Source organism: Choristoneura fumiferana, chromosome 12 (assembly GCF_025370935.1).
Source record: "Choristoneura fumiferana chromosome 12, NRCan_CFum_1, whole genome shotgun sequence".
NCBI classification, from domain to species: domain Eukaryota; kingdom Metazoa; phylum Arthropoda; class Insecta; order Lepidoptera; family Tortricidae; genus Choristoneura; species Choristoneura fumiferana.
The window spans coordinates 6,280,668-6,293,369 of NC_133483.1; the positions used below are offsets into that span (position 1 = coordinate 6,280,668).

At 34.2% G+C, this 12,702-nt stretch overlaps 1 protein-coding gene across 11 annotated transcripts in view; it reads left to right on the plus strand.

Moving 5' to 3' along the window:
* dnc (phosphodiesterase dunce) overlaps positions 1–12,702 on the plus strand; it is a 551,064-nt gene that overhangs the window by 331,833 nt on the left and 206,529 nt on the right. The gene's annotated exons all lie outside the window — the stretch shown is intronic.

The window sequence follows — 12,702 nt, forward strand, 5'->3', positions numbered from 1 at the left end:
GTAATAAACAAAAAAACATGGTCAACGAACTAAATAGAAAATTAGCCATGTAGATGCAACGAGTAAGTGTTATTAAATGGGATTCCAATGGAGGGAAGCCTTTTCATTTCCAGTATCGGAGTCGTTTGTAGCAATATTTCTATAATTGCCGCTGTTTACGGCGACGAGGGTCGTTATCGACAGCTGCCTCTTTCTTTTATTGCCTTCTCTGCACCGGGGCCCCAAGCCCCAACTAAATGTTAATGTATACAGGGTGCTGCAGACGTGATTAAGATTAACCCTATACCAGTAAATATTTGAAGATCGTTTACGAGATATATTGACATTTTTGATGTTTATTGAAACATTTTCCGTATAAGAAGGGTGACGAATAGAAGCTTATATTGATGTCGTTAAACTGTTTGTTTGTCAGTCTATCATAGGATTCCCAAGAACCGTAATTAGATAGACAGCTGAAACAACGTGTATTTTTATTGTCGCTACAACAGCAAAATTGTCAAAGAGATCATTTTAGGGATAAGTCCGCCTTTGTACTTAGCACTTTTTTGTAACATTTTTGTATTTCCTTTTTGTACAATAAAAAGTATAAACAAACAAACAAGATTAAAGTTAGTAAGAAAAGTCCAAATGCATGGATTCAAAAAAAATAATTTTGTTTTAAAATTACAGTCCGACGATTCTAACTTACTTTTTTCCATTTTTTTTTTTCAGTACTTCTATTATATGTATATGAAACTGCAAAAAGATACTTTTGATAAATTTCTACAGTATCGATTAGTAATTACTTTGATCACTACCTCAGTATTTGTAACATTTAGGACTTTAAATTTATCTTTCTTTCGCCAGCACGCCTTAAAAATCCAACTGCACCAAAAACGGATTTTTCAATTCAACTTTGCTTGAATGAATTCAACATCGATGTGTTTGCTAGAAATACACGCATTCGCAAAGACAATAGTACATAGTTGCGAAATTACGACACCTTGGACTGTTTTGTAGTATTACAAGCTGTATTGAGGATCACCTGTGCACACACGGCCGGGCACCTACTTACCTAACTGTGTACAGAATTAAGATTATTGTCAATGACACACGATTCTGTTCAGCAGATAGCTATGGTGATACTAACAGCAGTAGCAGCTATGGTGATACTTGATAAAATTCAAAAGATCACATGTAATACTCATAAGGTAAGAGACTAGACAGTTTGGTCAGCATCGAGAGTAGAATTAATTACGCTATGTTTTAAATCAGGTGTCACTAAAACTGAATCACCAAACAATATAGAAATGGCTTCCTAAAAATTAATTATAATCACTGGAAAATAATATTTATCATCAAATAATTAAACTGAAAATTAACGAAATAATAATAATGATATCTTCTCACAAATAACACCCATTGACCCAGCCCCAAACTAAGCAAAGTTTGTTCTATGGGTGCTAAACATTGGGTAGCCATACATACATACGAGTATATACTTAAATACATACAAAAATCCAAGACTCAAGTACCTACTACAAACATTTATATTCATCATACAAGTATTAGCAAAAAATATTCGGTTCTGGCACTTCGCCGGCCGCTGCCGCGGCACGCTCGCTTCGCTCACTCGGCTCGCGCACTGAGGGCGCAGTTCTACCTAACAATCCTCCTCGCTTCGCTCGTCGTCGTACCTGACCAGACCTGCCTTAGTAGTATAGTAAGAAACATCGAATTAAGGCACTGATCTATTTATTAGGTGGCAGATCTATTATTTTGGTGATCGAATTTTGATGATGATTTTGATCCTAAATTATGGATACAGGTTTACATTCATCCTTACAGACAGATTTGATTCATTTGATGACTAATATTAGGGATATAATTCATAAACGACAGGCCGCTAAAATTCGTTTGTCCTTATCTGTCACTTCGACATTTGTATTTGTTATTTGTTATTAACATAAATGAATAAGGGGGTTAATAATTAGGGTATCGTAGTTTAGTGACAAATCTAAATTTAAGTGACAGAAAATACATTCCCTTTAATTAACACCTTGTAAAGTATTCTAGAATCAACATTTTCGATTCCCTTCCACTTGCACATTTTAGAGAAACATTTATATAAGCTACCACAGAAACAGCAACTTAATTATGCTACCCATAGCTCTAAAGCTGTAACGATAACGGGTAGCCTTTTCACTATGTAGAAACAGGTATACCTCTTTAAAGTTCAATGCACTGTGTTCGCATTGAAATTCCGAATGCAAAACCCAAGTTAACCTACCTGTCGCATCACGACAACGTTCTGGCTGAAACAGGGCGATAAGTCTTGCTGCATATTTGTGACCTGAGGCCGTCTTGTCTAACGCGTGGGCGCTAGCGGTCACATTCACTGTCTCTTTCCACCCTCATCCTATACCGTTTGACAGAAGGAACTGGTGAAAACGATTGCGATTTCAAATGCATTAGATAATAACTCTGGGACTTCATGGAACATGGAATGTCTGGCGTTGCATCGTGTCGGTTGCGCGTTTTTCATTTTTTTTACATCGTATGCTGCCAGAAACTAATGTATTTCAGTATGTCTATATGTTTGGCACGTGATGCGGACAAAGCTGCTTGATAGATTTTAACACAGGTCACACATCTAGGTTAGCCAAGTTTCTCAATCTGTATGAAAAGCAACCGTGTCACTTTTTCTCTCTGTTTTCTGGGTGTTATTAAATTGGGCTTTATCGTGGAAGAGCCAAGTGTAGGTCAAAATACAATAGGGGAAGGCGGATCCTGAAATATAAATGTATCGTTAAATTAATTCTGTGAACAGTCATTAGGCAGTTATTTCAGTCTATCACGCTATTATGTCGTAGTTTTTATCGTAGATTAAACTTAAAATTGTTTAAATAAATTTTATTATAAATGCAAAGATAAATTATACTTACTGTAACAGAAAATGTGCAAAACGAGCTTGATTAACAAAATATGGACGGTAATAAAATTACAAAAATGACTATTCAAATTGAATGTAGCATCACATTATTATCCACTTGTACTAGACTCTAAAAATAATATTTTATCGCAACCAATTGGGATGCACCAAAAAAAAATAACCTATAGTTTTTATTTTATTTTTGGAAAGAATAGGATATTTTAAGATACCATTTTCATTGTTTTTTAATTTGGATCAGTATTTAATTTTTTATATTTTTTTACGAAATACGCTGGATGACGTCACAGTGAGACAGCCACTTCCATTGCCTAGAAAAATTCAGGTCATACATAACATAATCTGTGGCATTAAAATTTGACAATAATTCAATAATTGACAATAGTTTTATTTATGTTTCTTCTTTTAGCTTCGATTATTCCTGTTTGTTTAATGGTGTGATAGTAAATAGATATATTTATTTAAATCTGTTATTTAAATTCTTTTGTATTTACTTGTAATGAGTGAATTTAATATCGGTCTTGGATGTTAGTAAGTATTTATTGTACACAATATTGTAGGATAGGAATTCATGAATTTGTTATATTGAACAATTTAATTTGTAAAATTACATTGGAAATACTCGTATACATTTCGGACTTTACGATAAATGACAACTGTTTAAAGCCGGGTGCACATCATGTGATTAAAGTTCTATCTTTGTCACTCTTTGCTATTATAAGCAAGGTAGCAACATTTCAAACTGTCAATTTGCTTAAGAGTGTAGACTTGCTTTACAACTGCCTTTATGACGAAACACTGCAGGGGTCAAATGAGGGTCATTACTCAAATTTTGTTTATTTAATTCAGTTTATCACATTTTTGGAATCTGATTTCTGAAAACGCTTCACAAAGCCTATTTCTCCAAATGGTTTTCGATTTATTACATATTGTCAAAAATTGGGACATCCCAATTAAAAAGCCAGACGTATTAAAATTTCCTCGTTAGTAACCAGACACTGAGTAAAAAATAAAGAATCGAAATAAACGTACAAAAGGATAATTTTATAACAACGTATTTGTAAGTACTTCAATGTTTTATGGATTTTTGGCGTATAGAGCAAAATAAATAGCTCAAGTTATAGCTGAAATATAATTATTCTTTTAGTTTCTTATTCAATAAATCAATTCCTCAAATGTAATTACCGAACACCATTTTGGATTGAGCTGATAGGAAATATACTTTCTTCTATAATATCAGACTTTGAAAGGGATATTATGACCGACAGCATAAAGCTTAGTACAAATACTTAAACAGTAACTACACCAGCGAATATCTAGCCTTATACTCTATTGCAGGCTGCATAAATAATCTGAAGAGAAATTGCAGCGTTTTCCAACGCTATTTAAGCCAATAAGTTAGAGTCATACTCAAATGCAAGCCTGTGGATTGTTCGGCCATCTAGTGTCAATTTGTGAAATTGTTTTTTGTCCTTAGATGCTGTCTCAGTTATATATGTAGTATTTTTGCAGGGTAGAATGCGTGCATGTTCTGCTTGGCTCAGTTTTTAAACTCCACCAATGCTTGCAAGCCTTCCTATTATCAATATTTTACCTGCATTTAAGAAATACGTCCACATTTCAAATACTACAAATATTAAGAAAAATCTATGAAAAACATCGACATAATATGACTTCACATTACTTAGGATTATATTAAGGAAATATATGTAGGTATCTCATCATCATATGAGCCGTAGCACGTCCATGTTGGCCATATATACTCGTATCCAGTTGCTTCGCCTGCATTCACCGTGAACCCGTGGCTTTAACCAGTGCCGGTTTTAGCACTTCCAGCGCCCTGGGCGAGATTTCCACGGCGCCCCAAAATTTTGGGAATTTTCTAGAAGGTATAGACTTCAGGCGCCCCTTTAAGGCCAGCGCCCTGGGCGGTCACCCCACCGCACCCTAAAGCCGCTACTGGCTTTAACCAAGCCATGCCATCCATCCATCTCGTTGGTGAACGTCATACGCTGCGCTTGCTGATCCGCGGTCTCCATTCGAGAACATTTCGTCCCCACGGCCATCTGCTTTCCGTGCTATATTGACATACTCGTATGACCTAAGGAAGTATCTAACTAAACATAATACATAAAATAGCATCTCGTTGGTGTTAACGTCATACGCTGCGCTTGCATGATCCGCGGTCTACCCGAGAAGGCTATTTTCGTCCCCACGGCCATCTGCTTTCCGTGCTATATTGACATACTCGTATGACCTAAGGAAGTATCTAACTAAACATAATACATAAAATAGCCATGTAATATAGCACCAATAATCAAAACTTCCAATGAAATGGGCTAATCGATAATAATTTAAGTAAACCTACCCATTGTGCGATTTGACCTATTTACCCCAGTTAGTCGGGATAGCGAAAATGTCCATAAATTCTGTAGATATTTAGAGATTGGTTGTATATATAATTCCTTTCATTCTATAAAGGGGCATGGTCATTGTTGTATCATCTATTATTCCAGGACAAACCGTAGTTAACAGGGAGGGGAGTAAATGATATATCATCCTTACCCTTATGGTAAAAAGGTTACATTGAACAAGGCGTCGGGCGTATCAGGAAGGTAACACGAAGGGAGCTTATGACGTAGGTTAGGTTAAAGTTATTATCTTAACTTAAGTGGTATGCCAATGGATTCAAATTGACTGATATCTAGAGCAGTAAGACAATCTAATTTAATTAAGAGTGACATGGTCGCTTTACGGCCAAATAACAACAGTTATTCGAGATTTGAGACAAACTGTCAGAGGATGAAAAGGTTGGTAGGTTATTACTTAAACCATCAAATTGCGCTATTAGGGTAGGATTAGTCCTGCACTCGTTATGCAGTCTGGGCTATCTATGTATTGCTAGCTTAAGCATAATAAAATTATCTGTAGCGTTTAGATACTATCCCATCAGGTATGACGTGCATCTCTTTCTTAAACGAACTCGTTCTCTGCATTGCATCGTTATCTTTTAGTTAAATACTTTAGAAAGATAGAAGTTTTATTCCTCACAACAATCATAGCTCTATAACAAAAACCTATTAAAAACGAAAAGATAACTAGGAAAATAAAATGTTACAAAACAGAATTAAAGACAGAGATGATACTGATTTTAATGATTTGATTTGAATTTTATTATTATAATTATATCAGCTTAATACTGAAAACAGAGTAGAAGTCGTACTAAATAAGTATACCTAAATGAAATTAATATTTGCATGTCACATTGTGACAAAAGTGTGAAACTATATTTTCCTTTATATCACCAAACTGATACCGTGTTTTTATGCAAATTAATAATTATGATTATAACTCACACTAAATGTTTACTACAGTACCATATTAACGGTAATCTTGCTGTTGTTGACCTCTTTGTTGACGTATTTCCCCGCAATTAATATGTTCAGACTGATTTAGACCTTGTGGTACTAGGTCACGACACAGCTATCAAAGTTTGGCTTCAGCGTTTTTTAAGTGCCCCTAAACCATACATCAATCTTTATTATTACAAGTATTCGTGTGGCGAACAACTAACTTCTAATTCAGATTAGACAACCTTGTCTAACTAAGTTGCATAGAATATTGTATTGATACCGAGTGTTTGTTACGACATTTTTTATTTGCCTAAATTAAAAGTGTTTGTGTATACAATAGATGTTTAATGAGTACGGCGTGAAAGGGGTGACTTCATCTTGAGTAAAATTCAGATGGCAGACCTTTGCAGTAAACGTATTTAGTAAAACTAACTAACATAAACATCCCGTGAAACATTACCAGATATATTTTAAGACACTTTTATAAAACTGTACAAGAACCAATAATTTTGGTACATATTATCGACTGTGATAAACAATGACTCTTCATATTATTTCGCCTGCACAAAGTATTTCAAGAAGCTTTTCTACAAAAAGTATAAATTGAAACTGTGGTTACATAAAATCATATTTCAGTGGTTTTATTTTGCACAAGACGACAAAGCTTAGAATTAGAATTAGAATTTATTTATTTGTCAAAACATAGGTTTATACAGGTTTTAGGTTTACATTAATTTGTTTCACTATGCTTTGCCTAGCGGCGTACAAATAACGTGCAATAGTTATAGCATGCAGCATGCTCACTTATCACAATAAATACAATGACAAAGTTACAAAAACAAAGAATTACAATTTCTATATCAAAATTAAATTCCATTATAATTATATTTGTTATTAGTTCATGTCAGTCAAGTATTCATTTATCGAATAATAAGTTTTATTTACGAGCAAATTAAATAATGAACATTTGAACAATTTGTCATCAGTAATAGTCACCAGTTCTTTTGGCAGCTTATTATATATTTTGTGTGTCATTCCTAGTATACTTAAGCTTAAGGTAGGCAAACTCGTTTCCTAATAATATTTCAAAGTAAAATTAAATTATATTACTTTAAAAATGTACTGTGGCTTGCAACAAAACAATACGATACAATACAAATATTCTTTATTGCACACCGTAAAGCAGTACAAAAAACTTATGATATAAACACTTAGATTCAGAACTTCAAAACTTTGAAGTTTTGTTATGAGATTGTAAAACAGTTTAATAATTTAGTTTATAAGTACAAGGAAGAATATATTTTATAAGCTATTATGCTTTATATTATCCAAGGAAATTTTGATCCCCTTCCAGCGGTCGGATTTACGGATTAAATTCAGCCAGCAAAAAAGTTTGTATTAAAAAATATTTTTTTAACAAAAACTTGTTTTTATTATGTAAATTTAATCCATTAAAAACGAAAACAGATGCTCAAATATTATCTATACTCAAAATGAAATACTTTATACGAAGACATGATAATACAACCAGCTAGCGATAGAGCCGCATTCATTTGCATTTAGTCATGGTAATTACTAAGTAAAACGCCAAGTATGTACTTTTCCTTTTGAAGTAGTCCACTTTAATGTGCGTTTATGCAAAACAGAGCTACCTCGTTTATAGCCCATGCAATATACGTTCATGAACGTGAAACTCTTGACCCGTTCCTGTTAAATATATGGTTAAACCTGAGCAAGAACTTGTAATAATAAACTGCAAGTAAATTTATTTAAATTTATTAAGTTTTTCAAAAAAAGGCATTGCCCATTCTATAGTCTAGCGTTTTATATAGCCGTGATTCACTCAGAACGAGAAATTCGAAACTACCTACTGCCGAAGTATATTTAGTTCTGTCAAGTTTTTCACACTTTAAATAACAAATGAACCATTGTGAAGACCTAAATTAAAATGCTTCAGACAATGCGGGAGGTAAACAGATTTAACGGTTGATTTTGAGTGATCTAAAAAAATACTGAAAGATTGCGTTGGTTTAAATCAGTTCACTGGGTTTCCGTATGACAAAGCGCCTCGCTCGTGTTATAATATTTTGAATATTTACGTAACTATTGTTTCCGTATTTTTAGATACTTGTGTGGACTTTTTATTCGAATTAGGTTTATAAAACATTAACTTTTTTTTATTACGAGTTTTCAGTTACTTATTATATATTTCAATAATATCCATTCTTATCAGATTAATGCTATTCGCTTACAAAAACCTTCGACATGTCATTTTTAGGGTTCCGTAGCCAAATGGCAAAAACGGAACCCTTATAATGTCGCCGTGTCTGTCTGTCTGTTCGCGGCTTTGCTCAGGGACTATCAATGCAAGAAAGCAGTAATTTTGCATAAAACTATAATATAAACTATGCCAACAAAATGGTACAATAAAAAATACAAAAAACAATTTTTTTACAGTACTTCCCATGGACGTAAAGTGGGGGTGATTTTGTTTTCTCATCCAGCATCCAGTCTTGTAGTGTGGGGTATCGTTGGATAAGCCGTTGCTAAAACTATTTTTCGATTCAGTGATTTGGTGTTGGGTGGAAAAATTCAGGATGGTAGTAAATATATCAAACTTACAAGAAAAACTATAACGGTTAAGTTTTCTTGAGAATTATTAGTCGTTTAAGAGTAAATAGCAGCCAAAAGCATAAAATATACCTAAACTTGGAATATTTCTTAAAAAATACGAAATTCTTAAAAAAATATTACTTAATTTTTTCGTAACGGCCACGGAGACGGAACCCGATTTCGGGCGTGTCCGACACGCTCTTGGCCGGTTTTTTTTTTTGTATTAGCAACAACAGTCATTTCAGAAAGTACCTACTTATAAAGGTTTTCGTAATATTCACCGTCTATAAGTAGTAGGTAGGTAGGCACTTAATCTTCCAAAACTTTCTGGCAACCGACACCAAATGACTGTCAAATCGATCAACACTCCAAGGTAATTCAGGTCAAAAATTAATTACGATATCCTAACAACACTTAGTAAACTAGAGACAGTTATAAAGATGTAGGTACGTGAGCAATTACTGAGACATTCGCGAACGAGGCGTCGAGAGATGGATGGTGAAACATAGGTACAGTGGGAGATGGGACATTTTCTCCCGTCATGCTAGTGCTCGTTTAAATTATCACGTAGATTAAATTATTCATACGGAATACAAAATAGTACCTACAAGTACAAGTCGATCAAAGCCAAATTATAAATAAATGTGTGAAAAATTTTGAATGCAGAAACTAAATCCTCAAAAACGTATTTCTTTCTTGAACTTTAACGCCAGAATGTATTTTAGTATCAATTTTAAAATTTCATTAAAAGATGGTTTTGAGAATAAATTTATCAAAATTTGCATAATTTTACCAAATCAAACCTACGCTCGTAGAATTAGATGTCAGGTCAGTGCAGCGTTTTATGTTCTCACTAAAGAAGATATACCTAGTGTCTATTTCGCTCAGTCCACTTAAGAATGCGCTCCCGCTTTGTTTACAAGAACACGAAGAACGCCTTTGAAAGCTGAGTGTCCCTTGTACTTTTGTGAATTATCAAGAAGTTCACCGATTCAGGTGGACAACATTGAATTGTGATGTCACTTTAAAATCTTACAATTCATTTCATAATTATTTCCTTGACAGCCATCGTGACATACTTCCGACTTCAGACTTAAAGTTAAGACTTAAATAAAACGTATTATGAATAAACTCAAGTTTTAACACATTCAGTACACATATAGGTATTATGTGCATTTTTGAAACTTTCGCCCAGTGTTGATATAATAATTTTGCAGGTATTTGAACCCACATGTACATTTGTGACACTTGATGAAGTCTTGGGTTTGACAGCTGCCAACGAATGCGTTGAAATACGTCTGCCTTTATTTGTCACTTGCATATTTGCCTTTGTCATACACAAAAACAAAAATATTGTTATTTTCATGATTGATGAGCTTTTGTAAAATAACACACACACACAAACATCACGCCTGTATTTCCAAACGGGGTAGGCAGAGCACATGAAACGTTACCGCCTCGGAGCTTCGGGTAAAATAAAACATTTTCAAATTGAATTTTATTTTGAAATGTCATCTAAACTAGATATCCGTACCAAGTTTCAAGTCGATACCATAAGCTGTTGAAGATTTTCTTCCTACGGCAAACCATAATGGCCGAATCACCAAAATTTTAAAACCAGATTTATATTCAGCCAAGTTTCAGCTTAATCAAATACCAGTAAGTGGTTGAAAAATACTTTGCAAGTTTTTAACCACAACAAACTAGAACGCTGCTAGGTTAATACTAGGTTGTGTTTAATAAATGGATAAGCGTATGCTAATTATTGTATAAGCGTATAGTACATACTAATATTGGTATAGTGTATACCTACTAATTTGAGTTTCTTTTGTTCACAGGTGAGTTCTTCAAGTAGTATGAAACGTCCAGTCCAGAATTATCAGCCAGGTACTGTAATCGTGGTCGGAACTCTCGAAAGTTCGCTCGTTTCGAGCTTGTGAGAGCTTTAACAAGTCAGCTTGAACTTCAAAATTTCAAGCGAGTTATTAGTTGAATTAAAATTAAATTTCATTTAACAAGGACGTACAAATGGAAGCTAAGTAAAATACAACTAAATGTTTACGGTCCAACCCCTTTCGTTCTAAGTGGCATGTATATTATAGACGATGCCAAATGAGGGCTATCGCGTATGAAGTCGCCACTAGAGGCGCTAGTGTAGCGTGAGGTCTCCGAAATGTCAATACTCATAGTTCTTGGGTGCGCTACGCGGGTTTATTTATAATTAGAATAATTTTGTGAATATTTTTCAATATCTGAAATTAATTATGGCAAATATGCGCTCCGGGGCAATGAATGTCTGTGTTTTGAGACAGTTTTGTGTTTCGGAAACCTTTGTCCTCCCTTTTTTCCGAACAGAACGGGGACTATGCAACACTGTAGCATGCTCGATATTTTTATGGTACGGTTTTAAGGTGTATTAAATATGATTTTAATCTAAATTTTGTTTTCACTCCCGTAACAACCAGACTTTGAAAGCCATACTTAAAAACCTCACGCAACAGTGCGCCATCGAGTGAGACAAAAAACGATAGCCCTCATTATTTCATCTAGCTAGTAATTCAGAATCATCGTTTTAGGAATTAGAAACTAAAGTGACTTTGCATATGAAGTTAATGACTTGAAGTCATTGTACGAGTATATTGTATTTTGAATGAAAAGTTGGTATCTCAAAATCGATGATCTTTCCGAGTGAACTTAATGAACATTGTTTTAAGGGTCAAATTTGTTGACGTATTGATTTGAGATACGAGATTTATTCAAAGTAGTGACGAGATGCCGTATGCAAACGCATAAAACTTCCCAAAAATTACACACTAAGTACATTTTGTTGTCATGTCAATAGGAAAGACGCGAACAATTCTGTGTGAATGATGCCCCGTTAGGCAAATTAGTACCTGGGCGACCGAGCTTTGCTCGTGCTAAAACTCGTTCATAAACGTTTTCCCACAGATAAGACCAAGTTAGATCGAAAATAAGTTACATACTAAATTTCATCGAAATCATTGGAGCCGTTTCCGAAATTCTGATTTTATATACAACAATTGCTCGTTTAACCCGTCACGCGTCCTAGAGACTACGTTAGTCCCTAACTTTTTTTGTGCGGGAAATGTCCTAGAGACCAATTGTAGGTATTAGAGATAGAGATTAAAGGTATTAGAGATAAACTCAACGGCACAAAATTTGCCCACCCTACATACAAAATTACCTATTTCTGCATACATTTGAGGGCCAGATTTTTGCCGCTCAGTATTTTTAATGGTGAAAAAATCATTCTCACGGTTGCTTAATTTTGAATTCGCTAAGAAGTCGCTTTACTGAAATTGTCACTTGTGTGCCATTTATTTAATATAAAATTATCGTAGGTAACAGAAAATTTACAACTAAGAAAACCATTTTGCAAATGATTTCTCTAATGTTGAATGAAACTGGAATAATGCTCATCGTTTCTTCAGACTCTCATTAGACATTTATAGGTAGGTACATGTGTAATCCCAGAAATACCTTTAATACATTACTACTTGATTTAAGCTGCTAAGTGGTCAGTGCTATACAATGGCTACAAGAAGGTTTACTTTGAGTATTTAATGTGTATTTAGTGTACATTATTGTAGTTTTATCAGATAATCTTAGCAGAGTTAGGGCCTGTTCCACTACTCATTGATAGATTTTATTTGACAGATATCTAATGCTGTTTGTTTTGTTCGAATAATCGCAGACGGTATCTCATTCATCTTTCATTATAAAATATCAATGAGGGATGAAATAAAGCCTCTATCTGTAATTTAATAAAAACTACCACAAATGAGA